Raw genomic sequence first — 27,139 nt, forward strand, 5'->3', positions numbered from 1 at the left:
AGCCTACACCCAAGACGCCATGCCCACTCTGCAAGAAGATGGGCCACTGAAGGAGGGAATGCCCCCAGCTCCGAAGGGAGTGAGGAAGCTCCCCGACGCCAGTCATGGCAATGGTTGACTGGGGGACCTGAGACGTCCCAAGGCTCCCGAGAAGACAGTCATCATCACACAGGAGGAACCAAGGGTGACCATTGACATGGCAGGTAAACTTGTCCAGTTTCTAGTGGACATGGGAGCCACTTACTCTGTCCTGACTTCTCACGCTGGGCCCCTTGCCCCTGAAACCTCTATTGTTGGGGTAGAAGGAAAACGAAAGCTAAAACATTTCACCACCCCTCTAACCTGCACCTGGGGAAAGACACTTATAACTCACGAGTTTCTTGTCGTGCCTAATGCCCCAGCCCATTATTGGAAAGGGATTTTCTCCCAGCCTTGGGGGGCAACTCTTACTCTCCCTGAAAACCAAAACCAAGGAATATTTTTGTCTGCTCTATGTATTATACAGGACACAAAATATTCCCCCGGAAATTAAAAAAAACTTATAGATCCACAGGTCTGGGATCAGGGAATCCCAGGAAAACAAAGTTTGTCACTCCTATAAAAATCACTTAAAGGAGGCTAATAACCTCCCTTCCAGGCATCAATACCCTCTATTTCCAGTAAACTCTCTATTTCTCTGCTCTTTTGCTTCTCGTGAAGTCACGTCTCCTTTAACCACACCCATCCTAAGGGTCCTCCTTGTTGTTCACATCAGCACAGCTCCAGTTTACAAACATCCACTATGCCAGGGGTCTCCAACAGCAGAAGGTGAGCGGCGGACGAACGAGCGAAGCTTCATCTGTATTTACAGCCGCTCCCCATCGCTCGCATTACCGCCTGAGCTCCGCCTCCTGTCAGCATTATGGTGAGTTGTATAATTATTTCATTATATTTTACAATGTAATAATAATAGAAATAAAGTGCACAATAAATGTAATGTGCTTGAACCATCCCCCCACCCCCCAGTCCGTGAAAAAATTGTCTTCCACAAAACCGGTCCCTGGTGCCAAAAAGGTTGGGGACCGCTGCTCTGTCCAACTCCATGAATGCCATTGCTAAAGTTACTAAGTCATCTGACTGTTGGATCTGCCCTGGCAACCACACCTCCCCAGAGGACCTACATCTTTTAGGACTCCCCGCCTCCTTGGGCGACCTGATGGGCTAACAGCAAAATATGCTGGGTTCTCATTTACCACCCAGTAAGGAAGGAAGGACTGGGGCAGGAACCAACTGGGGGCCAAATTCTCTGGAACTGACACCTGCCTCCAAATCAGAGGAAAGTGTATTTCAGCTTTTAGGCAAAGCTAGCCTCTGTTTTTCTGGTATTAGCATCCAGAGACAAAAATTAAGATGGCTTAATGAAACATACTACAATCACACTCTAATTTTTAGTAATCACAGGTGGGTGACAGACACCAACTAGACTGCCAATATCCAACATGTGGGGGATGTCACTATCTGGTGGAAGAACCTAGTGACTGGAATAAACAAAACTAAAGCTCACAATAAAAACATGATAATGGTTAACAATACACAAGAGAAAGCCAACACAGGGAGTAGACAATATTCCAAACTAATGTTTAATATAACTAATAACTATATTCAGATGTACTCCAATTTCTCCCTGTTACAGCTGCTGTATCAAAACTTGAGGTGCCAAGGGAGAAAAAAAAAACACCACAGCTTCAAAAATCTCCAACGTTAAATGACGATGCGTCAGGATTTCAACACATCCCACCTGAAGATGGGGACCATGAACACCCACTGGACAAGGTTGCTGCTTCCTTCTACTCCCCACTAACCATCTCCGCCACTATAAACAACCCCGAGACCCCTCTCTCTGACAGAAAAGCAAAGAGATCTGGACCCTCAGGTAAGGAAAATGCCCATGCTCAGCTGGATGCAGTTACAGAAGAGGGACTATTGACCCTTGACCCTTAAAAGATTTTAAGGGTCCAGACTCCTTGGGGGGGGGGGAATGTTACAGCAGGCAGGTAGCTAGATACAAGCAGAGAAAGGGGGAAATGGGCCAGGTGTCAGGAAACCACACATCTTGTAAACAACAGGGGTCCTTGGGCAGACAAAGGAAAGCAGGAACCTCCAGACTGACAGGAAACCACACATTTAGGGGTGATAAGTGTCCTGGAGGCAAAGGAAGGTTGGAAAAGACAGGAATCTCCAGCATCTGAATGTAACCTTTTGCTCACTGTGCCCTCATTACAATAAAATTAGCCTTGCAGATAAGAAGTTCCCATCATGCACCACTGCTATGACACTTCCCATCAAGGCTAAATAAGGACACAAATCCCTCCTCCCCTCGGGAAGGTGGAGCTGGCATGAAAATCAGGGAATACGACCCCCAAACTCCTCCCTCCCCAATGAATGTTCTGTCCCTTCATTTCTGCCCCCCACATAACCAGCTTGCCAAAGAAACTCAGCGCAGCTACTCACTTGAGCCTGCCTGCTCTCCCTTTGAGAGCATACTATCACTGTCAATGAGAAGGTTGAGGGACTTCCCTGATTGTCCAGTGGTTAGGACTCTGTGCTTCCACTGAAGGGGGCACGGGTTTGATCCCTGGTCAGGGAACTAAGATCCCACAAACTACACGGTGCAGGCAAAAAAAAAAAAAAAAAAAGAAGCAGCAGAAGTTTGAGAGGGGTTTGGGGCCCCATGGCAAGTTTTTGTAGCTTCCGACAAATGTCACGAGGATAAGTAGCAAGAAAGAGTCATTAAAAACAACACAAATGCCAAAGAAGAACAATAAGAAAGGCTGGCCATTTTCCCAGTCTGAGGTACAGTTCCTTATGTCCCTGCTGTTGTTTGGAATGTGTGGACCACACTGGCAAATAGATGAAAAAGCCATAGGAGGTCACACAATCACAACAGTCAGCAGAACAATGGAGAGGGGAGAATAAGCCTAACCAAGGAACAAAGGAAGGGACCAGAGGCAAAATGGAATTCCTTCCATTAATCACAAGAGTCTTTGCTTCTTTCTTCCCCGTGACACACCATTCCCCCCCAAATCTGAAAATGATATCTAAGAATAAAATGTGCATTTTAGTCTGGAGTCGTTTTGTCTTCCACCAGAGGACCGGCCTCCCATGGAAACAGGGGCAGAGGCAGGGGGAAGGGAAGCTGCTGGGTTTGCTCTCCTACGGGAGAGGGGCAACTGCTGTCACAGACACCTCCACTTCAGTGAGAAAGGGATGACCCCAATCAGAGCTGGAGAGAGCTTCTGCTATGGCCAATGACTGGTGAGAAAAAAGTTAAGTCCCATATGTCTCCTACCTGCAAGAATATTATTTCAATATATAATTCAATTCTTTATTCCCTCAGCTTCTCCACTACCAGTTTTTCATAAGCTATATATATACCAACATATATAATAATGAATAGGTATGTCCTATGATTTGAAGCATATAAAGTATAATATTTATTAAAATATTTCATATTTATACAATAAAACATATATTCATTTATTCAACAAATAAATATGAATACATGTAATGAATGGGGTGTGGTCAGCTCTTCCCTAGTCTTGCTTCAAATCTTTACTGATGTTTGTGCTTCACAAAGCAAACAGAAACAGTTTGAAATAAATCATGAACCCTTTCAGGGATATAGCCATGTCAAAGAATACTGATTTATGGGACGAGATGGACACAGTATATGGCTAAGTTTAAAACAACAGTTTATCACTAAGGCTACAAAACAGCATGTCACAGTGTGTGACTTTTAGTTACAGTTATCTATTCATTCATCCCTTCAACAAATGTGAATTGACCATCTACCATCTGCCAATCGCTGTTATACTCACAAAGGTCCTTTGGCCTTGAAGAGTTACATTCTAGAAGGGGGTCTGGGGGAAGCAAGTCTGGCAATAAACAATAGATGGAATTAAATAAGTATGTTCTCCAGTATGTTAGAAAATCCTGAATTCTGTGAAGGAAAGCAGAGTGGGGCAGACTAAGGAGGCCCAGAAGTGGTGGGTTTAAGGAAGTGTAGAGTGGGTTTTGGATTTAAATAGGGTTGTCAGGCTGGGCTCTTTTGAGAATGTGAGATCTGAGCAAAGACTAGAAGGTGAGGGGTATTTAAGGAGATGGTCCTGAGGCAGGAGATAGATGGGCTCCAGGCTAGACGTTTACAACCAGCCCCCTGTTTACACTTCCAGATAGAAATAACAACAGGAGCAAGGTAAATAGCTGGACTTTGTCTCCAGTGGACACTAAAATAACAGTCATGGCAGGGGCAGAGAGGAGCTAAACCCTGCTTGGGTAAAAGATCAAGAGGTCACGTATTTCTCATCCTTGGGGCCACGGAGGCCTTGACTGCACATGCACAGAAAGGCTCCTCGGGGGTCAAAAGCGGGGGGCCCTGAGTCAAAGAACAAAGCAAGACGATTATCCAGATGGAAACAAAGACCGGGAAGACTACCCCTCTATAAATGATTTAAACTTCCCAAAGGCACGACTTTTCTCCGAGCTCACCTGTGCATCTGTCGACAGGTTCTCTGCTTTTGTAATAAACAACTTCCGTTCCTCTCTACCTTCCGTCTCCTTGTCAGAATTCTTTTTTTCAAGGCAGACAAGGGCAGGAGCCCAGACTCTAGCCACTGGCCCTCGTGGTCCAGTGGTTAGGATTCGGCACCCTCGCTGCCACGACCAGGGTTCAATCCCGGGTCAGGGAACTAAGGTCTCGCTTCCAGCTCCTACTCACTGGGGTCTCTCGGAAATCAGTCCTACTTGGGAAAGAGCCAGGACAAGGGCCTGAAGATACAGTGTGCCTGGAGTGCATAAGTGACAGCAATGGGGCCAGGGGGCGCTCATGCTGGAAGAACCAAGAGCAGAAAACATGTCAGAAATGGATGAGGAGGGCAGATCCTGGGAGTTTTATAAGACACTGTGTAGTATTATTATCTCCGTATAAACACTAGAAAAGTGTAAGCCAAAAAGGTTGATGTTTTTTTTCTGAGTGACAGGATGACAAATACTTCATACTTTCTACGTACTTTGCTTTCCAGCTATACTGAAATATCATTGATATACATCACTGTATAAGTTTAAGGTGTACAGCATAAAGGTTTGACTTACACATATTGTAAAATAATTACCACAACAAGTTTAGTTAACATCCATCATCTCATACTGATACAATAAAAAGGGAAAGCAAATAAATTCACTTGTACTATATTTTTTAGATTCCACATATAAGCAATATAATATGATATTTGTCTTTCTCTGTCTGACTTACTTCACTTAGTGTGATAATCTCTAGGTTCATCCATGTTGCTGCAAATGGCATTATTTCATTCTTTTTTATGGCTGAGTAGTATTCCACGGTATATATGTACCACATCTTCTTTATCCATTCCTCTGTCAACAGACATTTATGTTGCTTCCATGTCCTGGCTATTGTAAATAATGCTGCTGTGACCATTGGGGTGCATGTATCTTTTTGAATTATGGTTTTCTCTGGAATATGCCTAGTGGGATTGACATATACACACTGCTGTATATAAAATAGATAACTAATAAAGACCTACTGTATAGCACAGGGCACTCTACTCAATACTCTGTAATGACCTATATGGGAAAAGAATCTAAATAAGAGTGGATACATCTACATGTATAACTGATTCACTTTGCTGTACAGCAGAAACTAACAGAACATTGTAAACCAGCTATACTCTAATAAAAAAAAATTTTTTTAAGGGAAAGCAAAAAAAGACAAGAAAGATTTTTTCCTTGTGATGAGAACTCTTCGGATCTACTCATTTAACTTCCCTGTACAGTTGACCCGTGAACGACATGGGTTTGAACTGTATGGTCCACTTATAAGCAGATATTTTTCAATAAATATACAAAAATAAACATGTAGAATATCATGCACAAGACTTGAAGTGAATAGCCTGTCTTACATAGGCATATTTATGTAAGTGATAAATATGAGGTGAGTGATATTTAATATAAAATGAATAATGTGTTAGTTTTCTTACTGTTTTATAACTTTGTTTTCAAAGAATTACATTACCATACAGTATGTCTCTCTCTTGTAATTGGAGATATTGCATTATCAGCCTATCATCACAGGTAAGTGGGTTTTTTAATGTAACAATGTTTCCATTACTATATTATGAATATGACTATAATACTGTACGCCATAAAAATTTTATAACGATTCATTCATTAGTGTACAAGCGAGGCTACTGTGAAACAACTGATTACACTAGGCTACCATAAAGCAATCATGTTGCTACTGCTTCAATATCAATGCATGAATTGATATACCTGTAAATAAACATAAATTTCTCTTTCACATTATCTTTTCACTTTGAAGTTTAGTGTTAGTCATAAGCATAACATCTACAGTGTATTGCATCACATAAGACAATATTGCTGTAGGTACTGACAGATGATCTATCTTGTAGACAGACACAAATCTAACGTATCGATAAACACAGTGCAGTACTGTAAATGTATTTTGTCTACCTTATGATTTTCTTAATAACATTTTCTTTTCTCTAGCTTACCTTATTATAAGAATACAGGATAATACATATAACATACAAAATATGTGTTAATCAACTGTTTATGTGATTGGTTAAGCTTCAGGTGAATAGTAGGCTATTAGTAGTTAAGTTTTTTTTTTTTTAATTTATGTATTTATTTATTTATTTATTTTTGGCTGTGTTGGGTCTTCGTTGCTGCTCATGGGCTTTCTCTAGCTGCGGTGAGCGGGAGCTACTCTTCATTGTGGTGCGCAGGCTTCTCATTGCAGTGGCTTCTCTTGTTGTGGAGCACAGGCTCTAAGTGTACGGGCTTCAGTAGTTGTGGCTTGCAGGCTCAGTAGTTGTGGTGTGCAGGCTCTAGAGCACAGGCTCTGCAGCTGTGGTGCACGAGCTTAGTTGCTCCACAGCATGTGGGATCTTCTCAGACCAGGGATCGAACCTGTGTCCCCTGCATTGGCAGGCAGATTCTTAACCACTGCACCACCAGCGAAGTCCTGTAGTTAAGTTTTTAAGGAGTCAAAAGTTACAGTTAGATTTTCCACTGTGTGTGGGAGGTAGGCACCCCTAACCCCTGCATTGTTCAAGGGTCAACTGTATATTATATAGCAGTGTTAACCATAGTCATCACACTGTACATGACATCCTAGTGCTTATTTATCTTATAACTGGAAGTCTGTAGCTTTTGACCACCTTCCTCCAATTATGCTTCTTTGTGTACTGGTTTCACAATTAGGAAAAGAAGGAAAAGATATATATCTGATAAGGGGTTAATATCCAAAATATATAAAGAACTCATACAACTCAATAGTTTAAAAAAAATAACCCAATTAAAAATGGGCAAAGAACATAAACAGACATTTTTCCAAAGGTATATAAAAGGCCAACAGGTACATAAAAAGATGCTTAACATCACTAGTCATTTGGGAAATGCAAATTAAAACCACAATGAGATATCATCAAAAAGACAAGAAATAACAAATGCTGGTGTGGATGTGGAGAAAAGGGAACCCTTGTGCACTGTTGGTGGGAATGTAAACTGGTGCAGCCACTGTGGAAAACAGTATAGCGTTTCCTCAAAAAATTAAAAATTGGACTACCATATGATCTGGCAGTTTCACTTCTGGGAATATATCCAAAGGAAATGAAAACACTAAATCAAAAAGATATATGCACCCCCATATTCATAGCAGCATTATTTACAATAGCTAAAATACTTAGGAAGCAACCTAAGTGTCCATCAATGGATGAATGGATAAAGAAGTTGTGGTATATATATAATAGAATGTTATTCAGCCATAAAAAAAATGAGGAAATCCTATCGTTTGTGACAACATGTATGAAACTTGAAGTTGTTATTGTAGGTGAAGTAAGTCAGAGAAAGACAAATACTGTATGATCTCATTTATATGTGGAATCTAAAAACAAAAGAAAGAAAAACAGAGCAAAACAAACAACAACAACAAAAAACTCATAGAAAAAAATCAGACATGTGGTTACCTGAGGCAGAGGGAGGAGGGGGAAGGATTGGAGGAAGGTGGTCAAAATGTACAAATTTCCAGTTATAAGATAAATAAGTACTAGGAGGCGATGTACCAGATGATGACTCTGGTTAACACTGCTGTATGATATACATGATATTTATTGAGAGTAAATCCTAGGAATTCTCACCACAAGAATTTTCTTTCCCTTTTTCTTTTCTTCTTTCTTTTCTTTATAGTGTATCTATATGAGATGATGGATGTTAGATGAACGTATTGCAATAATCATTTTACAACATATGTAAATCAAGCCATCATGCTGTACACCTTAAACTTATGCAATGATATGTGTCAATTATTTCTCAATAAAACTGGAAAAAAAACAAGTTTTTTAAAGTATTGATGCCTGGCTCCACTCCCCAGACATGCTGATAAATATAATAGGATGCAACCCAGGCATCAGGACTTTTTAAATCTCCCCCAGGTAGTTTTATATGCAACAACAATTGAGAGTCCCTGGCATTCGAAGGGCCAAAAGAGGGCCCAATGCCTGTGGGGAATTGGAAGGAAATGTAATGGGAGGAGTCAACAGATGCCAATTATATGCCAAATTTCCATACTAGGAAGTCTGGATATATATACATAGATAGATATAGAAAGAGTTAGAGATAGCTGATAGGTAAATGGATGGATGGATACATAGGTAAAGAGATAGATAGATGATAGATAGATAGATAGATAGATAGATAGATAGATAGATAGATAGATTGATCTAGCTGTCTGTAAAAGTCTCATTTCTTGAATAGCTAATAGATATCTCAAAACTATGATGTAAAAATCCAAACTCCTGATTTCTACCCCCACCTCTACCAAAAAAGTCTCCTTTCCTCCTTAAGTCTTTCCCATCTCAGTAAGTCTCAGCTCCATCCTTCCTAAAGCTCTAGGAGCCATCCTTGAAGCTCACTATTTTAGGCATCCTTATTTAATCCTTACTCTTCAGTAGTTCTCTTACCTGAAGCTCTTGAGAGTACATTACTGTTGCTTTATTAAGCACGCTGACTCACAATGGTGGTACAGGATTTCCTTATGTGCTCTGTAATTTTGTATTGTGAGCTCTTTAGGACTCTTTGGGACTCTCTTGGTGGGTATCTCGTGCTATCTAGATTGAGGGTACTCCTCCTGAGAGGCTTTACATTTACTTTGCCAAAAGCCTACCTTTTTCACAGGCTCGGACCTCTTTTACGTTAATTTATTGACTTGGAGTTTCCAGAGCCATACAGCTAGAAAGAATTCGATCCCAACTCGGGTGAGGATAGGGATATAGTTGTGAATTTTCAGGAAAGACTTTTTCTATCTAAAATCTAAATGAAGACGTACAAATGTCCTTCAGACACCATTCTGCACCACTGGATAAGTTTTCTAGTGTGCATCTTCAAAGGCCCCAGCTTTCTATGGGGGTCTCAAATGCAACCTTTAAACTCATAGAATCCCAAGTCATTATCACCTATGCTTGTGTAGGTCCTGAGATGAACCTCTATGTGACTGAAACAAGGATTCCATGTTACCCTCTCCTGATCCCATTCCCAGGCTTGCAGTGTGGTTTGGCTCTGGATTTCAGTTTATACTTCATTTTTAGCCCATTGAAAATGTCCTTACATGCTTTCTGGCTCGGTTACACATTTTAAAATGATATCTTTTTATATTTCCTCTAACATGTGCAAGTGTTTTCTAGCAGGAAGCTTTCTGGGTAATCTAGTTTGCCGTATTGCCAGAAATAGACATAGCAAGTGGTAGCATGATGCCATAAACATTAATAGGCTATGTTAAAATGAAGCATCTCAAACCTGAAGAAAAACCATTATGATTTTTCAGGGATTTATAAAATCATGCAACACTACATATGGAATTTTACAAAGTGTCATGAAATGTGGTAATAAATATTTAGAAGTTTCTTTTGAGGTTTCTCATTTTAAAGCAAAGGTATTTTACAAATCAGAGCCACATTCATTGGGGAAACACTTGTTCTGTCACAGTTAAAGGCTGAAATAATACCAAAAAAAGCATATGGTGAAACCCAAAATGTATGTCTTTGTCAGCCAAATATTGTTGGATGATACATGGAAAGCATTACAGAAGAGTAAAGAAACAAATGTTGGAACAAATTACATAGTGTTGAAGGTTTGCTATATATTTGGATGAAGCATTGATGTTTCTAACACATTTCAGCTTATGGTATTTTCTGGATTCTGTTTCCAATAACAAAATACACGAAGAACTATTTTTTGTGAGCCACGACAATAGACGACGAAATAATATTTTCCCTCAGTTATAAATAACTTCTTTTAGAAAGATTACAATACATGGAAAAGAGCAGGAAACTACTTGAATTGGAATTTTAGAAATTCCCAAGCAAAGGTACAGATAAAGTACCCCACATGAACTGCATTCCCTCTATCATTCACAGGCTAGCTGTTGGCAGCAAAGATGGTGAAGCCATAAGACAGCAAAGTGCTACAGGATGTCGTGGGTGAGGTTAGACTTATAAAAACAAGACATTTTAAAATGTAGGGGACTCTTTGCATTCTTGTAGAGAGGGTAACTTTCTTAGATCAGGTTCCCTGGGAAGCAGATTCTGAGGAAGAGTATCACATAGAAATTTTATTGGAGAATGCCCTTGGGACCAACTGTGGGGAAGTGAAGGAGGCAGGATTAGGCAGAAGGAGAAATTGAACTGAGATGCAGTTCCCACAAGGTCCTCAACCCATCCCCTGCGTAGCTCTGGAGCTGGGATGGCCCCTCAATGTGGTCCCATCTCGCCGCAAGCTGGCCCAGCCCTTAATCCAGACCCGACCAGTTATTGAATGAGAGCTGCCCCTGGGAGGGGATGTGACCTTGGATGAGGCGTCTTTCTTCCACTGAGAGCTGTACCTAGAGGATGACCTGCCAGCCACCAACATGACGTGAGGGCTGGGAGAAGTGCCCTACAGCGTCCACCAAAGCCACCACGCAGAGGATTGAAGGAGAGACTGTGGCAAAGTGCCTGAAAGAACTGGCCAACTGAAAGACGAGTTCTTCATTTGCCTCTTACAAAGAAATCAAGTGATCCAAATGTGCTGACCTTGGCTATAGTGACAACTAGAAGACACAAGGATGTGACACACCACAAAAAATTCAGTCTAACGATAGACAAAAACATAACTACTTTTTTTTTAACATCTTTATTGGAGTATAATTGCTTTACAATGGTGTGTTAGTTTCTGCTGTATAACAAAGTGAATCAGCTATACGTATACATATATCCCCATATCCCCTCCCTCTTGTATCTCCCTCCCACCCTCCCTATCCCACCCCTCTAGGTGGCCACAAAGCACCGAGCTGATCTCTCTATGCTGTGCAGCTGCTTCCCACTAGCTATCAGTTTTACATTTCGTAGTGTATATATGTCCATGCTACTCTCTCACTTCATCCCAGCTTACCCTTCCCCCTCCCCGTCCTCAAGTCCATTCTCTACATCTGTGCCTTTATTCCTGTCCTGCCCCTAGGTTCATCTGAACCATTTTTTTTTACATGTTGTTTCCAAAAATTATGTAGCCTAAAAAACTCTAATGCATGCACACTTAAGAAACCTGGAAAATTGTTTCAACTTGTGCAAAAGCTTCAATAGTTTCAGTGCATGTTAAACCTAGATGTTAAACTATTTCAAAAAGATACATGCACCTCAGTGTTCAGAGCAGCATTATTTACAGTTGACAAGGTATGGAAGCAACCTAAATGTCCATCAACAGATGAATGGATAAAGATAATGTGATATATATATATATATATATATATATATATATATATCGTGGAATACTACTCAGCCATTAAAAAAGAATGAATTTTTGCCATTTGCAGCAACATGGATGGACTTGGAGGGCATTATGCTAAGTGAAATAAGTCAGACAGAGAAAGACAAATACTGTATGATATCACATATATGTGGAATCTAAAAAATACAACAAACTAGTAAATATAACAGAAAAGAAGCAGACTCACAGATATAGAGACCAAACCAGTGGTTATCAGTGGGGAGAGGGAAGGGGGAGGGGCAATATAAGGGTAGGAGATTAATAGATGCAAACTATTAAGTATAAAATAAGCTACAAGGACATATTGTACAACACAAAGCATATAGCCAATATTTTATAATAACTGTAAATAGAGTATAACCTTTAAAAATTGTGAATCACTATATTGTACACTTATAACATATAATATTGTACAGCAACTACATTTCAATTTTTAAAAAAAAGAAAAAAAGACCTAGATGTTAAAACTTTTAAAATTATAAACCTTCACTAGATAAAAATTTCCTAGTTATTTTTTAACAATAATATTTAAGTAATTTTGAATTAGCTTTAAACAATGACAATTACAATTTGGAAAGCGTAGTCAAAGATATGCTTTTTCCATTTGGATTAACATATTGTTGGAAGAACTTTTTCAACCATGACAGCCAATAAAATCAAGTATCTAAATAAATTGAAAACATAGGCTTTTGAATTTCTACATCACAAAATGTTAAACCAGGTTTTTTAATTAAAGTATCTGATCATGCAATGATGCGAGGCTTAAATTGCATACTTATTCAGAACCAGGATAATTCAGCAGCTCAAAGCTCCTGGGCTCCCACAGTTCCCCAGTTGAAATGCCCATTCTCTTCTTTCTAGGCTCCAGCTCCTAGACTGTGTCTGGTTATCCCCCTTAACACTTAGTATAGCAGCCTCCAAGCCTTTATCTCCATGTATCACCATCAGTAAAAAAATGTTTAAGCATGTAGCTCCTTTTATTTGTTCATAAATTATACACATGTTCTACACTACTGACAAATTATCTATCTTATGTAACATATACAAAAATAGAAATTTAAACAGATAAGACAATTCTTGTCCAAAATGCATAAATTATGAAGAAACATCAAGCAACTCCAAATGAAGAAAGAGTCTCTAATGTAACTGGTATTTACTCTTCAAAAATGTCATGGTCCAGCTACATGTAAAAGAATGAAATTAGAACACTTCCTAACACCATACACAAAAATAAACTCAAAATAGATTAAAGACCTTAATGTAAGGCCAGACACTATAAAATTCTTCGAGGAAAACATAGGCAGAACACTCTATGACGTAAATCACAGCAAGATCCTTTTTGACCCACCTCCTAGAGTAAGGGAAATAAAAACAAAAATAAACAAATGGGACCTAATGAAACTTAAAAGCTTTTGCACAGCAAAGGAAACCATAAACAAGACAAAAAGACAACCCTCAGAATAGAAAAAAATATTTGCAAATGAAGCAACTGACAGAGGATTAATCTCTAAAATATACAAGCAGCTCATGCAGCTCAATATCACAAAAACAAACAACCCAGTCCAAAAATGGGCAGAAGACCTAAATAGACGTTTCTCCAAAGAAGACACACAGATGGCCAACAAATGCGTGAAAAGATGCTCAACATCACAAATCATCAGAGAAATGCAAATCAAAACCACAATAAGGTATCGCCTCACACCGGTCAGAATGGCTATCATCAAAAAATCTACAAACAATAAATGCAGGAGAAGGTGTGGAGAAAAAGGAACCCTCCTGCACTGTTGGTGGGAATGTAAATTGATACAGCCACTATGGAGAACAGTATGGAGGTTCCTTAAAAAAGTAAAAATAGAATTACCATATGATGCAGCAATCTCACTACTGGGCATATACCCTGAGAAAACCCTAATTCAAAAAGAGCCATGTACCACAGTGTTCACTGCAGCACTATTTACAATAGCCAAGACATGGAAGCAACCTAAATGTCCATCAACAGATGATTGGATAAAGAAGATGTGCCACGTATATGCAATGGAATATTACTCAGCCATAAAAAGGAACAAAATTGAGTTATTTGTAGTGAGTTTGATGGACCTAGAGTCTGTCATACAGAGTGAAGTAAGTCAGAAAGAGAAAAACAAATACCATATGCTAATGCATATGTATGGAATTTTAAAAAGCAGTACTGTTGAACCTAGTGGCAGGGCAGGAATAAAGACACAGATGTAGAGAACAGACTTGAGGGCACGGGGGTGGGGGGGAAGGGAAAGCTGGGATGAAGTAAGAGAGTAGCATTGACGTATATACACTACAAAATGTAAAATGGATGGCTAGTGGGAAGCTGCTGCATAGCACAGGGAGATCAGCTAGGTGCTTTGTGACCACTTAGAGGGGTGGGATAGGGAGGGTGGGAGGGAGACACAAGAGGGAGGGGATATGGGGATATATGTATATGTATAGCTGATTCACTTTGTTGTACAGCAGAAACTAACACAACATTGTAACGCATTTATACTGCAATAAAGATATGAAAACAATTATATTTTGGACAAACAATATGGGAAAAAGTACTTTTTATAATAACAAAATAGAAAATTAAAATTTTTTTTTAAATGTCATAGTCATGAAAGACAAAGATTTAGAAACTGTTCCAAGTTGGAGTGACAACTAAATGCAATGCGTGATCCAGGGTTGGATCTTGAACTCATAAAGGAAATTTTGGAGAAAATAGGCAAACTTTGAGTGGGATCTGTGGATTATATGGTCATGTTAGATGAATGTCAATTTCATAGTTTTGATTTTTGCATTGTAAATACACTCTAAATATTAAGGGTTACAGGGCATTATGTATGCAACTTATTTTCAAGTAGTTCAGGAAAAAATAAAACCCACAGTCAATGTATATGTATGTATTCGTGTGTGTGTGTGTATGTGTGTGTGTGTATGTGTGCGTGTAGAGAGACAGAGAGTAAAAGAATACAAATATGAACAATATCAACATTTTGAAAATCTGGCTGAAGGATATACAGAACTCTATAGATCTTTGCACTACTTTTGCAACTTTTCTGTAAATCTGAAATTGTTTCAAAGCAAGAAAGGTTAAAAATTTAATACAAACCAAACCAAACAAAAAATCCTTTGAAAAGATGACACAAAAAATAGAAACTAGTTTTAAAGTTTCCAGTTATTATTAGTACAATACAATGTATTGATTTTATTAAATTACTAATAACTTTAACTAGTTTTAAAGTATTCTAGTTATTATTAGCACAAAACAATGTATCGATTTTATTAAAATACTAATAACTTTTTCAGTATGAGACTGTTAATAGTTATAGATATTTGTCCTGTCCTCTTCTTTATGAAACTGTTCCAGAGGAAAACCTTCAGTGAACTTTTCATTCATAAAAAATTAAATGAAATTTCCAGATCATAAAACCAACCCCTCTCTTAAAACATTAGATTTAGTCATTTAAAAGTAACTTTTTATGGGTTAACATTTAATATTTGAGAATTAATGAATCATAAACAATTTAACAAATACATTTAACATCTATTTCCAACTGTTTGAAAGGTTTAAATTATTTTATTTAAGATAATGTTTATATTTTCCCAAGAAATAAAATAGAAATGATTTCCTATAAGACACTTAAAGTCATGTTCTAATCCTTTTCCACATTTCTGGTTCTCTCTTCCCTGTTAGTTTCAAAATAGGGTGACATCCTCAGAGTAGTCAGGATTTGGAATATCATGTAGGAGGAAGTGGTAATAGTTTTAACTGCAAAAAGTTGTTCTTCCTGAGACCTTCCCCTCTACCCCCTCCTCTTTCGGATCCCCAAAGAATGGTAAAATGATACAGTCGAGGGCTTCCCTGGTGGCGCAGTGGTTAAGAATCCGCCTGCCAATGCAGGCGACACCGGTTCAAGCCCTGGTCCGGGAAGATCCCACATGCCGCAGAGCAGCTAAGCCCGTGCGCCACAACTACTGAGCCCGCGAGCCACAACTACTGAAGACTGCTCACCTAGAGCTCATGCTCTGCAACAAGGGAAGCCACCGCAATGAGAAGCCCGTGCACCGCAACGAAGAGTAGCCCCTGCTTGCCACAACTAGAGAAAGCCCGCGCACAGCAACAAAGACCCAATGCAGCCAAAAATTAATAACTTAAAAAATAAATTTAAAAAAAAGATACAGTCGAGTTATTAGCATCATAGAATAATCCCTTGCTGTCTCCTTACTTCAGCTCTTCTGACCTTTCTTGACCGGCTGACTCATGAAAAGGAAAGCCTGCCATCACAAAATTCAGAGGGTTGGGGACTGTGCACTGACTTCAGAATAGCATGTGAGGGATTAATGCACAATCGCTTTAATTACACAAACAGACCGCAAAATGCATATCAACATAGATTATGTCTTATTTGAGTATTTGTATTTCATTAGCGTGTAATACAAGTTATAGTGAGGGTTTGTGTAATTCTGAAATAAGGTTCTTGAATAACATTGTGGCATGTCTCCCCAGAGCAACGGCCCTCAAACACTAAGAGCCGTTTAATGAAGGTACCTACCAACAGCCCAAGTGCCCCAAAAACTCTGTCACAAATCTACTGTGTACACAACATTACTGGGTACTCTGTTCTACACGTGGAATTTGACAAAGAAGAGAGCCATGTGCAAGAAATCACACTTCAGCAGTCTGCCCACGTACAGGTGTGAACACTCCTCCACAGATGTACAAGATCAAAGTTCCCAGACTCACAGACATAGAAAACAAACTTACTAAAAGGGGAAGGGTGGGGGGAGGGATAAATTAGGAGTTTGGGATTAGTGAACAGAAGCCCGTTGATGTGCAAAGGGAAAAACCAAGCAATTGTGCTGCTTCAACTGAGAAAAATCTTTATCCAGAAGGATCCAGAAATCCTCTGATGGCCACTCCCACATTTGTGGCAGATAAAGTAGATCAAGACAAATAGGTCTTGATCCGGGATGCTTGTGAACTGGATGCAGCCTTTCATACATGAGGATGGTACCCTTCTCCTGACCACGGATTCCGAGGCTGAAACAAGCAGCTCTGGGCACACTGGTAAATGGAGTAACCTCCTTTGTCAACCTAAGTGAATCTCTTAACAGTGGTGATGCTTCAGAAATACAGCAGGAGGACCAATCTGCAAGTGAGATTACTCGGGCATGTGATACCTTCGCTAAAGCACCTAATACGACAGACAGCTCCGCGCCTCCAAGCCTGGTAGGTGGGATAGACACCAGTGGAGGAGGGAACATCTATGTCATCAGTAGAGACCAGTCCACACTCATCATTCAGGTCCAAGCCCTCCTCCTTTTAAACACTCACATCACATGACCAGCCCAATTCTAGAGTACCTCAACGTGTACTACCTCTGCAAGTCTACGTTCTGCCTGCTTTTCCTCTCCATGCACTGGGCCAGGTCAATCCCAGCCCTTCAGGCACTTGGGCAGGACTGCAAAACCAGCCTGTTGCAAGCCTGCTGAAATGAGCTCTTCACCCTTGGACTGGCCCAGATCATAAGTCTTTCCATTACCTTGTGGCCATAGTCAATCAGCTGCAGAAGATATCCAGGAAGATAAACTTTCTGGCAAGCAGATAAAGCAAGTCATGGAACACATCTGGAAGCTTCAGGAGTTGTGTAAAAGTGTGGGAAAGCTGGGTATAGAAGACATCTATGAGTCTGCATACCTTAAAGCTATAGTTTTCTTTACCCCCCATCATCCAGGTTTGGCCAGCACAAGTCAGATTTTAAAATTCCAAGAAAGGCACAGATGGAGTTACAGGCTTATTTTCAGAAAACCTACTCAGAAGACACCTACTGATTGGTCCAGATTCTCAACTGCCTGCTGGCCCTCAGGCTGATGAGCTCTAACATAACCAAAGAACTTGTTTTTACTGATCTCATTGGCAATGTTTCCATAGACAGCATAATCCCCTACCTCCTCAAGAAGAAGATGGCAGAGTATAATGGCCAGAACACTGATGCCAATCTACAGAGCACACCACACACCTGCTGAGAAGCACAAGGATCCTCCCAGGACCGCTCAGATACAAAGAAAATGAAGTCGTGGTATTTTGGTATGTGCAAATATTTCCAGTATGTTAGTCATTTCCTACCTGGTTTCTTCTTACCTGTTAATATCAGACACAAGCAACTAAAAGACTAATAGGCTCTTTTCCTGCCATAAGAAATGTTTTAATGCCTTTTGATGAAGCAGCAGATTTTGGAACAATCTTTTAACTCAATCTGTATTTAGAAATTGTCAAAAAGCAAAAAACAAAAACAATGTTTTATAATGTCAGAGACTAGTATTAAAGAAAACTAAGAGAAAACTCTTGAAAAACAAAGAAGCCTTATATTCCATGGTAAATTCTAATTCATTTAAAAAAACCTTAAGCTAGACATTTGCAAACAATTTGCCATTAACATTCCACTGAATGCTCAACTTAACTTGTCACCTAAGAAGTTTTATGAATAGTGTTTTTAAGAACACAGTAAAGTAAGTAGGTAGAATGACAGAATTCAAGCCAATATTCTCCTGACCTCTTCCAAAGAAGAATAAAGCCACAAAGGATTACTATGCCCTTTTGCCTTGTACTTATTATAGTAATTTGCATTAATATGGTTTGTGATGGTTTTCTCATTATAGTCAAGAAAGCAGCTAATTGCCTATGAACAACAGTTGTCCTTTTAAAAGAAAAAGAGATTAAAGCTTAGCAAAAATAAAATTGTTTAGACAAGATCTGATTTTAAAATTTCAAGAAGTGGTTAGATCCTGTGCTTTTATTTGCTTATTATGTGTTAAGTAGACTATATTCCAATGTGTAGATAGACACATTTTTAAAAGTATTGCCCCCTTAAAATTATTCCTACTCACCGAATTTTCACTTACTTATGCCCTTATGATTAAGCGTTTGGTGGAAATCAAAATCAATACTACATGTTGAAATAAGGAATGTATGTAAAATTACACTAAAACTCCTACATGCCTACTGCTTATTTTTGAAGACAAGAATTAACTATACCACATAAATGCTGTTAATTCACCTGGCAATAATTGCTATTATGTTGCCCTTCTTTTAGATGCAAAAAGAAAAGAAAATTAAAAGTTGACTACCATTAACTGGGCAAGAAATGAAAAAGTAGCAACTTCTATGGATTATTATTTTTAATTGAAATTTTATTGAGATAATTTTAGATTCACGTGTAGTCGTAAGAAATTATACAGAGATACCTTGTACACTTTGGACAGTTTACCCCAATGATAACATTTTGCAAAACTGTAGTTCAATATCACATCCAGGATATTGACATTGATACAATCCATCAATCTTAATAAGATTTCCTCATTTTTCTTGTACTACTCATCTGTTGAGTGTGTGTATGTATGAAGTTCTATATTATTACCTGTGTAGGTTTACATATCCACCACCACATTCAAGATAAATCATAAAAGCTAAAACTATAGAACTCTTAGAAGAAAACAAAGGTGTAAATCTTTGTGACCTTGGACTAAGCAATGGTTTCTTAGATATGACACCAAAAGCGCAGGCAATAGCAATAAAGAAATAAATAAGACTTTAACAAAATTTAAAACTTTTGTGCTTCAGTGTACACCATTAAGAAAGTGAAAAGACAACTTACTGAATGGGAGAAAATTTTTACAAATCATATATCTGATAAGAGTTTTTTATTTATTTATTTATGTTTTTTTTAACATCTTTATTGGAGTATTATTGCTTTGCAATGGTGTGTTGGTTTCTGCTGTATAACAAAGTGAGTCAGCTATACGTATACATATATCCCCATATCCCCTCCTTCTTGCGTCTCCTTCCCACCCTCCCTATCCCACCCCTCTAGGTGGTCACAAAGCACGGAGTTGATCTCCCTGTGCTATGCGGCTGCTTCCCACTGGCTATCTATTTTACATTTGGTAGTGTATATATGTCCATGCCACTCTCTCACTTCATCCCAGCTTACCCTTCCCCCTCTCTGTGTCCTCAAGTTCATTCTCTACATCTGTGTCTTCATTCCTGTCCTGCACCTAGGTTCTTCAAACTTTTTTTTTTTTTTAGATTCCACATATATGTGTTAGCATACGGTATTTGTTTTTATCTTTCTGACTTAACTTCACTCTGTATGACAGACTCTAGGTCCATCCACCTCACTTCAAATAACTCAGTTTCATTTCTTTTTATGGCTGAGTAATATTCCATTGTATATATGTGCCACATCTTCTTTATCCATTCATCTGTCGATGGACACTTAGGTTGCTTCCATGTCCTGGCTATTGTAAATAGTGCTGCAATGAACATTGTGGTACATGACTCTTTTTGAATTATGATTTTCTCAGGGTGTATGTCCAGTAGTGGGTTTGCTGGGTCACATGGTATTTCTATTTTTAGTTTTTTAAGGAACCTCCATACTGTTCTCCATAGTGGCTGTATCAATTTACATTCCCACCAACAGTGATAAGAATTTTTTGTCTAAAATATATAAAGACCTTAAAGAACTCTTATGACTAAATAATAGAGAAAAAAACCCCAATTTTTTTAAATGGGCAAATTATCTCAGTAGACATTTTTCCAAGGAAGAGATACAAATGGCCCAAAAACCTGAAAAATTGCTCAGTGTCATTAGCACAACAGAGAAATGCATATCAAAACTAGAGTGAGACACCACTTAACACCCATAGGATGGCTAGAATCAAAAAGAAGGATAGGGCTTCCCTGGTGGTGCAGTGGTTGGGAGTCTGCCTGCCGGTGCGGGGGACACGGGTTCGAGCCCTGGTCTGGGAAGATCCCACATGCTGCGGAGCAACTGGGCCCGTGAGCCACAATTACTGAGCCTGCGCGTCTGGGCCTGTGCTCCGCAACAAGAGAGGCCGCGATAGTGAGAGGCACAGCGCACGCACCGCGATGAAGAGTGGCCCCCGCTTGCCGCAACTGGAGAGGGCCCTCGCACAGAGGCGAAGACCCAACACAGCCATAAATAAATAAATTAATTAATTAAAAAAAAAAAAAAAAGAAGGATAGTAAGTGTTGGTGAAAATGTAGAGCCATTTGAACCCTCACATTCTGCTAATAGGAATGTAAAATCATGCAGCTGCTTTGAAAAGCACTCTGGCAGTTCTCAAAGGGTTATATGTGGAGTTACCATATGACTTAGCAATTCTACTCTTAGGGATATATCCAAGAGAAATGAAAACATATGCTCACACACAAAAAAATTTATACAAATATTTATAGCAGAATTATTCATAATGGCCAAAAATCAGAAAGAATCTAAATGTCTACCAACATATGGATGGATAAATAAAATGTGGCATATCCGTACAATGACATATTATTTGGCAGTAAAAAGAAATAAGTTATGTATACATATGCTACATCATAGATGAACCTTGAAATTACTGTACTAAGTGGAAGAAGCTAGTCACAAAAAATCACATATTGCATGATTTCGTTTATATGAAATATACAAAATTAGCAAATCTATAGAGATAGAAAATCGATTAGTGTTTGCCTAGGGCTGTTGGGGGGAGTCGGAGAGAAGTAGTGAATGACTTCTAGTAGTTATGGGGGTTCTTTTTAGAGTGATGAAAATGCTTTAAAACTGATTGTGAGGATGGTTGCAAATATTTGTGAATATACTAAAAACCATTGATTTGTATTCACTTCAAATGGGTGAATTGTATGGTATGTGAATTATAACTCAATAAAGTTATTATTTATTTTTTTAATGTTAGAAAAAAGGCAAATCATGAGGGCCCTTCATGTTGTGCTTTTATAACCATACCCACCTTTTCCCACCCCTTCCTATCCTCATTTCTATTCAGGGGCAATTATTAATCTGCCCTCTCTTTCTAATAGTTTGTTATTTAGAAAATGTTACATAAATGAAATCATACACAGTGTAACCTTTTGGGATTGACCTTTTTTGTTCAACAAAATTTCTTGGAGATTCATCCAAATTGTTGCATGTATCAGTAGTTCGTTTCTTTCCATTTGTTACCCTTGGTTTGGATGCACCATAACTTGTTTAACCATTCGCCTGTTGAAAGACATCTGGGATGGTTCCTGTTTGGGGCTGTTAGAAATATAGCTTCTAGGAACATTCATGTACAAGTTTTTGCGTCAAAATAAGTCTTTATTTCTCCGTGGAGTGGGGCGGGGTGTTGGTGGGGGAATGCCCAATAGGGCAATAGCTGGATTATATGGTAATCTGGTATACAGTTTTTTAAGAAACTGCCTGTTTTCCAGAGTAGCTGTATCGTTTTACATTCCCACCAGCTATGTATGAGTGACCCAGTTTTTCCACATGCTCGTCAGGATTTGGTGTTAGTATTTATTGTGTTAGTCATTCTGATAGGTGTGTAGTGAGAGCTCATCGTGGTTTTAATTTGCATTTCCTTGACGGCTAGTCCTGTGAAACGTTTTTTTCTGTGCTTCTCTGCCATCGGTTTATCCTCTTCAGTGAAATGTCTGTGCCTGCTTCTTGCTCATTTTCTAACTGGATTGTGTTTTACTGTTGAGTTTGTGATGTTCTTTATTTGTTTAAAATGCTAGTCCTTTTTGGATAGGTGTTGTATTAGTTTCCCAGCGCTGCTGGAACAAATTACCACAAACTGTGTGTCTCAAAACAATGGACATTTATTCTCTCACCATTCTAGAGACTAGAAGTTCAAAATAAAGGTATCAGCGGGGTTGCACTTCCTCTGGAAGAAAAGCCCTCCTTTGCCTCTTGCAGCTTCTAGTGGCTGTCAGCATTCCTGGGCTTGTGGCCACTGCCCTCTCTCTGCTCTGTCTTCACATCACCTTCTCCTCTGTCTGTTTGCCTGGTAACTGCATCACTCCAGTCTCTGCCTCCATCGCACTGACTTCTCTTCTCTGTGTACTTGTCCAATTTCCCTCTGCCTTTTCCTTACAAGGACACTTGTGATAGCATTTAAGGCCCACTTGGGTAACCTCAAATAATCTTATCTCAAAATCCTTAGCTTAATTACATCTACAAAGACCCTTTTTCCAAATAAAAATAACATTTACAAGTCCCAGGGATCAGGACTTGATAGTTTTAAGCAGCCGTTATTCACCCTATTACGAGTGGTTTGCAAACATTTTTCTCCCAGGCAGTAGCTTGTCTTTTTATCTTTTTAACAGGATCTTTCACAGGGCAAAAGTTTTTTATTTCGATGAGGTACACTTTATCAATATTTCCTTTTATGGATCGTGCTTTTGGCATCCAGTGGATTACATTTTTTAAGACGGGCTATTTGAGAAGCAAATAAGTGAGACCCGTCTATTTCAGCACTGGCTGAAGAGTCATGTCTGCAACCCAAAACAGTCATTACAGGAGGAAATGTGGGCTGCAATAGAAGTTAAAGAAAATTTATTTGTGCCCTCTGTAATGTGTGAAGGCCTTGATAGCAAGTGGACAGAATAACACAGATAAAGCTATATTTTAAAAGGAAAAAAAAAAAAAAAAAAAGTTAACTTTGTCTTTTGCAACTTTGGGAAGTGAACTCAGCCATCCTGCCCTAGCATTATAGTAGCAAAGGATTAGAATCAAACTGAATCCTGAGGAACAAACTAACAGAATAATTCTAGATTGATTATAAACCTGAGAAAAAATATAGCTATAAAAAACATTATTGTACTAATCAAAATTTGAATATAAATTGTAGATGAAGTAATAGCATTGTATCAATGTAAAATTTTCTGATTTTGATCATTGTGCTGAGGCTGTGTAAGAGAATGTCTTTTTTTCCTAGGAGAATGTCTTTTTTTCCTAGGAGGCTGTGTAAGAGAATGTCTTTTTTTCCTAGGAATGTCTTTTTCTCCTAGCATGATAAGGTTTTTTTTTTTAATTTTATTAAAGTATAGTTGATTTACAATGTTGTTGCATTGCAACATTTACAATGTTGTTAATTTCTACTGTACAGCAAAGTGACAGTTATACATATATATATTCTTCTTCACATTCTTTTCCATTATGGTTGATCACAGGATACTGAATATAGTTCCCTGTGCTATACAGTAGGACCATGTTGTTTATCCATTCTGTATATAATAGTTTGCATCTGCTAATCCCAAACTCCCAATCCTTCCCTCCTCCACCACCCCCTTCCCCTTGGCAACAAGTCTGTGTCTGTGAGTCTGTTTCTGTTTCATAGATATGTTCATTTGTGTTGTATTTTAGATTCCACATATAAGTGATATCATATGGTATTTGTCTTTCTCTTTCTGACTTACTTCACTTAGTATGTTAATCTCTAGGTCCATCCATGTTGCTGCAAATGGCATTATTTTGTCCTTTTTTATGGCTGAGTAGTATTCCATTGCATATATGTACCACATCTTCTTTATCCATTCATCTATCAATGGACATTTAGATTGTTTCCATGTCCTGGCTATTGTGAATAGTGCTGCTATGAACACAGGGGTGCATGTATCTCTTTGAATTATAGTTTTGTCTGGGTATATGCCCAGGAGTGGGATCATAATAAGGTTTTTCATAATGGCGGAACCGTGTCTCCAACTTGCTTTCAAATGGAATAGATCTGTTTCCAGGTGGAGACAGGAACATAGATCACTCTCCAAAAAGGGGTTTAGAACCTAAGTGTCAAGAGGGTGGGTAGCCAAAGACACCAGGTGCCCTAGAGTTTGTCGCTTACCACAGTGGTTCTCAGATTTGGCTGAATCCTCTGGAAGCTTTTAAGAACCCTTAGTGCCTTAGCATCTCTCCATCTCTCTAGTCACCAAATCAAGATATCTGGGGGTGGGCACTAGATGGTAATTTTTACTATCCCCAGGTGATTCCAGTGCGGTGTTTGAGAATCACGCTCTTAGTTTTTTTGTTTTATTTTTTAAAGATTTATTTATTGACTGATTGCTATGTTGGGTCTTCGTTTCTGTGCTAGGCCTTTCTCTAGTTGCGGCGAGCGGGGGCCACTCTTCATCGCGGTGCGCGGGCCTCTCACTGTCGTGGCCTCTCTTGTTGCGGAGCACAGGCTCCAGACGCGCAGGCTCAGCAGTTGTGGCTCACGGGCCTAATTGCTCCGCAGCATGTGGGATCTTCCCAGACCAGGGCTCGAACCCGTGTCCCCTGCATTGGCAGGCAGATTCTCAACCACTGCGCCACCAGGGAAGCCCCCTCTCTTAGTTTTGCTCCTCAAATATGCTCCATAGACCGGCAGCATCAGCAACACCTGGGAACTTGTTAGAAATACAGACTCTCAGGCCCAACCTCAAGTCTACTGAATCAGAAGCTGCATTTTAACAAGATCCCCTAGTGATTTATGTGCACATAAAAATCTGATGAATATATATCTGGAGAACTCATAAAGAAGAGAAAGGCCCAGAGTCACGAAGGTAGAATAAGGCCCGTGCCTCTGTGTTTTTACCAAGTTCCCCAGTGAAAGAGCTTCAATACTTGACTGTCCCAGACTGTCTCTTAGATAAGGCAAAACTTACCTTCCCTCAGTGCATTGTCCCAGTCTGACAGAGTTCACTAACCACTGTTAAAAGGAATAATCCACTATTGAATGTCCTGCCACTGAGGCAATTTAATAGGATAATCCACAAGTGTCTCAAGTCAACCATATTTTATTTTTATTATAACTCTATAGTAAGTCATGACCAAAGTCTGAGGCTATGAATAAACACTGCATTTCTATTTGAACAAAATAATATCTAAAACACAAAAATGCTGGAAAATAGTGTTAGCATTTTTTCCTGTTGTTTTACATTGCACATGAAGCTGAGACATTTCACGTGTAGCTAGCCATGCTCATATAATAGCAGTACCATAGGTAATCTAAGAAATAGTGTGGGGTTTTGCAAGTGTGTGGGCATCTCTTGCTTATCCTAGAAACCATATTCTGGTTGCCATGCCTCCTTTGCCGTTTGCCTCTTTCTCATTGTCAGCCCCTCCCTCATTGACACATGGTGCCATCTTAGGTAAAACTGACCTTTTCTTGCAGGGGTGGGGGGTTAAATAGGAGATTGGCATTAACTACACACTACTATATATAAAATAGATAAACAACAAGGACCTATCATATAGCACAGGGAACTCTACTCAGTATTCTGCAATAACCTAAATAGGAAAAGAATCTGAAAAGGAATAGATATATGTATAACTGAATCACTTTCCTGTACACCTGAAACTAACACAACATTGTCAATCGACTATACTTCCATTAAAAAAAAAGAAAAGAAAAAAAAAACAAAAACCTGAGCTTCTCTCAGCCCACATTGCCTTTCTAGTCGTTCAGCAGTTTGTAGGGCAAAGAAAGATCCTGTTTACTGGAAGAAAGGTCTTCCAAAAGAAATTATAAAATAACATTAAATGAAATTAAGATTTCTAAGGATAAACCACAATGTAGATACTTTATAATATTTTGTATAACAGCAATGAATGTTGAATAAACATGCTTCTCATCAAAAGTGGATAGAATTAAGGGTGTGTGATTCAGAAAGTTTTAAAAAACTGAAAAGAAAAACTATCAGTTTCCATCGTTGTGCACTTACTATTAATTTCTCTTTACAAAAATTGGATTGAGAGGGTATTGGAAAGAGGAGAGCAACAAAAATTTCAGAGTTTCAGTGTTTCAGGACTTTTCATGAAATTTCAAAATAATCTCTGACACTGTTTTTTCTGCTTCTCCTTGTGCTAGAATAATTGCCATACCACTCCGTAATGGGTGGTTAAATTAGGGGAGATGAAGTGGTTAATAAGGTGAGGCAGGAGCATGTGGGGGAAAAAATACAAGAAATCACTTCAAGAAACTGTGAGACTTTCCATAAAGCACTTAACTTGCAAAATCTATAACTTGAAGGAGATTGAACTAAACCAACTGGTTTCATTCCCACTTTAATGTTCTGATTATTCCTTTAATGCTTATTACAACAACACATAACACAAAATCAAACTTCACAATAAAAGAGTATAAAGTTAGTGATTTGTGTTTATAACATAAAGCTGAAATGAAAATGACACTTCTCCAATATACGTGTGTCACCTCCCCTATGGCATGCCTATGACAGTCATAACAAATTGGCAATGGCATTATTTCCCCTGAGTAAAATAATAACTCAGAATCCTTCCCAACACAAAGTTCAGATGGCCATTGCTTCATTCATTCATTCACATTCATTCATTTATTCATGCAACAAATATTTATTCTGTGCCTCTTCTGAGGTCCACTGTACACAGCCCCTGGCCTCAGAGAGCTTACACAT

At 38.9% G+C, this 27,139-nt stretch overlaps 1 pseudogene; it reads left to right on the plus strand.

Annotated features, from left to right (window-relative positions):
- The first annotated feature begins 19 nt into the window (after nt 1–19).
- LOC118894483 lies at nt 20–17,913 on the plus strand (annotated as a pseudogene).
- The last annotated feature ends 9,226 nt before the right edge of the window (nt 17,914–27,139 follow it).

Source organism: Balaenoptera musculus, chromosome 4 (assembly GCF_009873245.2).
Source record: "Balaenoptera musculus isolate JJ_BM4_2016_0621 chromosome 4, mBalMus1.pri.v3, whole genome shotgun sequence".
NCBI lineage: Eukaryota > Metazoa > Chordata > Mammalia > Artiodactyla > Balaenopteridae > Balaenoptera > Balaenoptera musculus.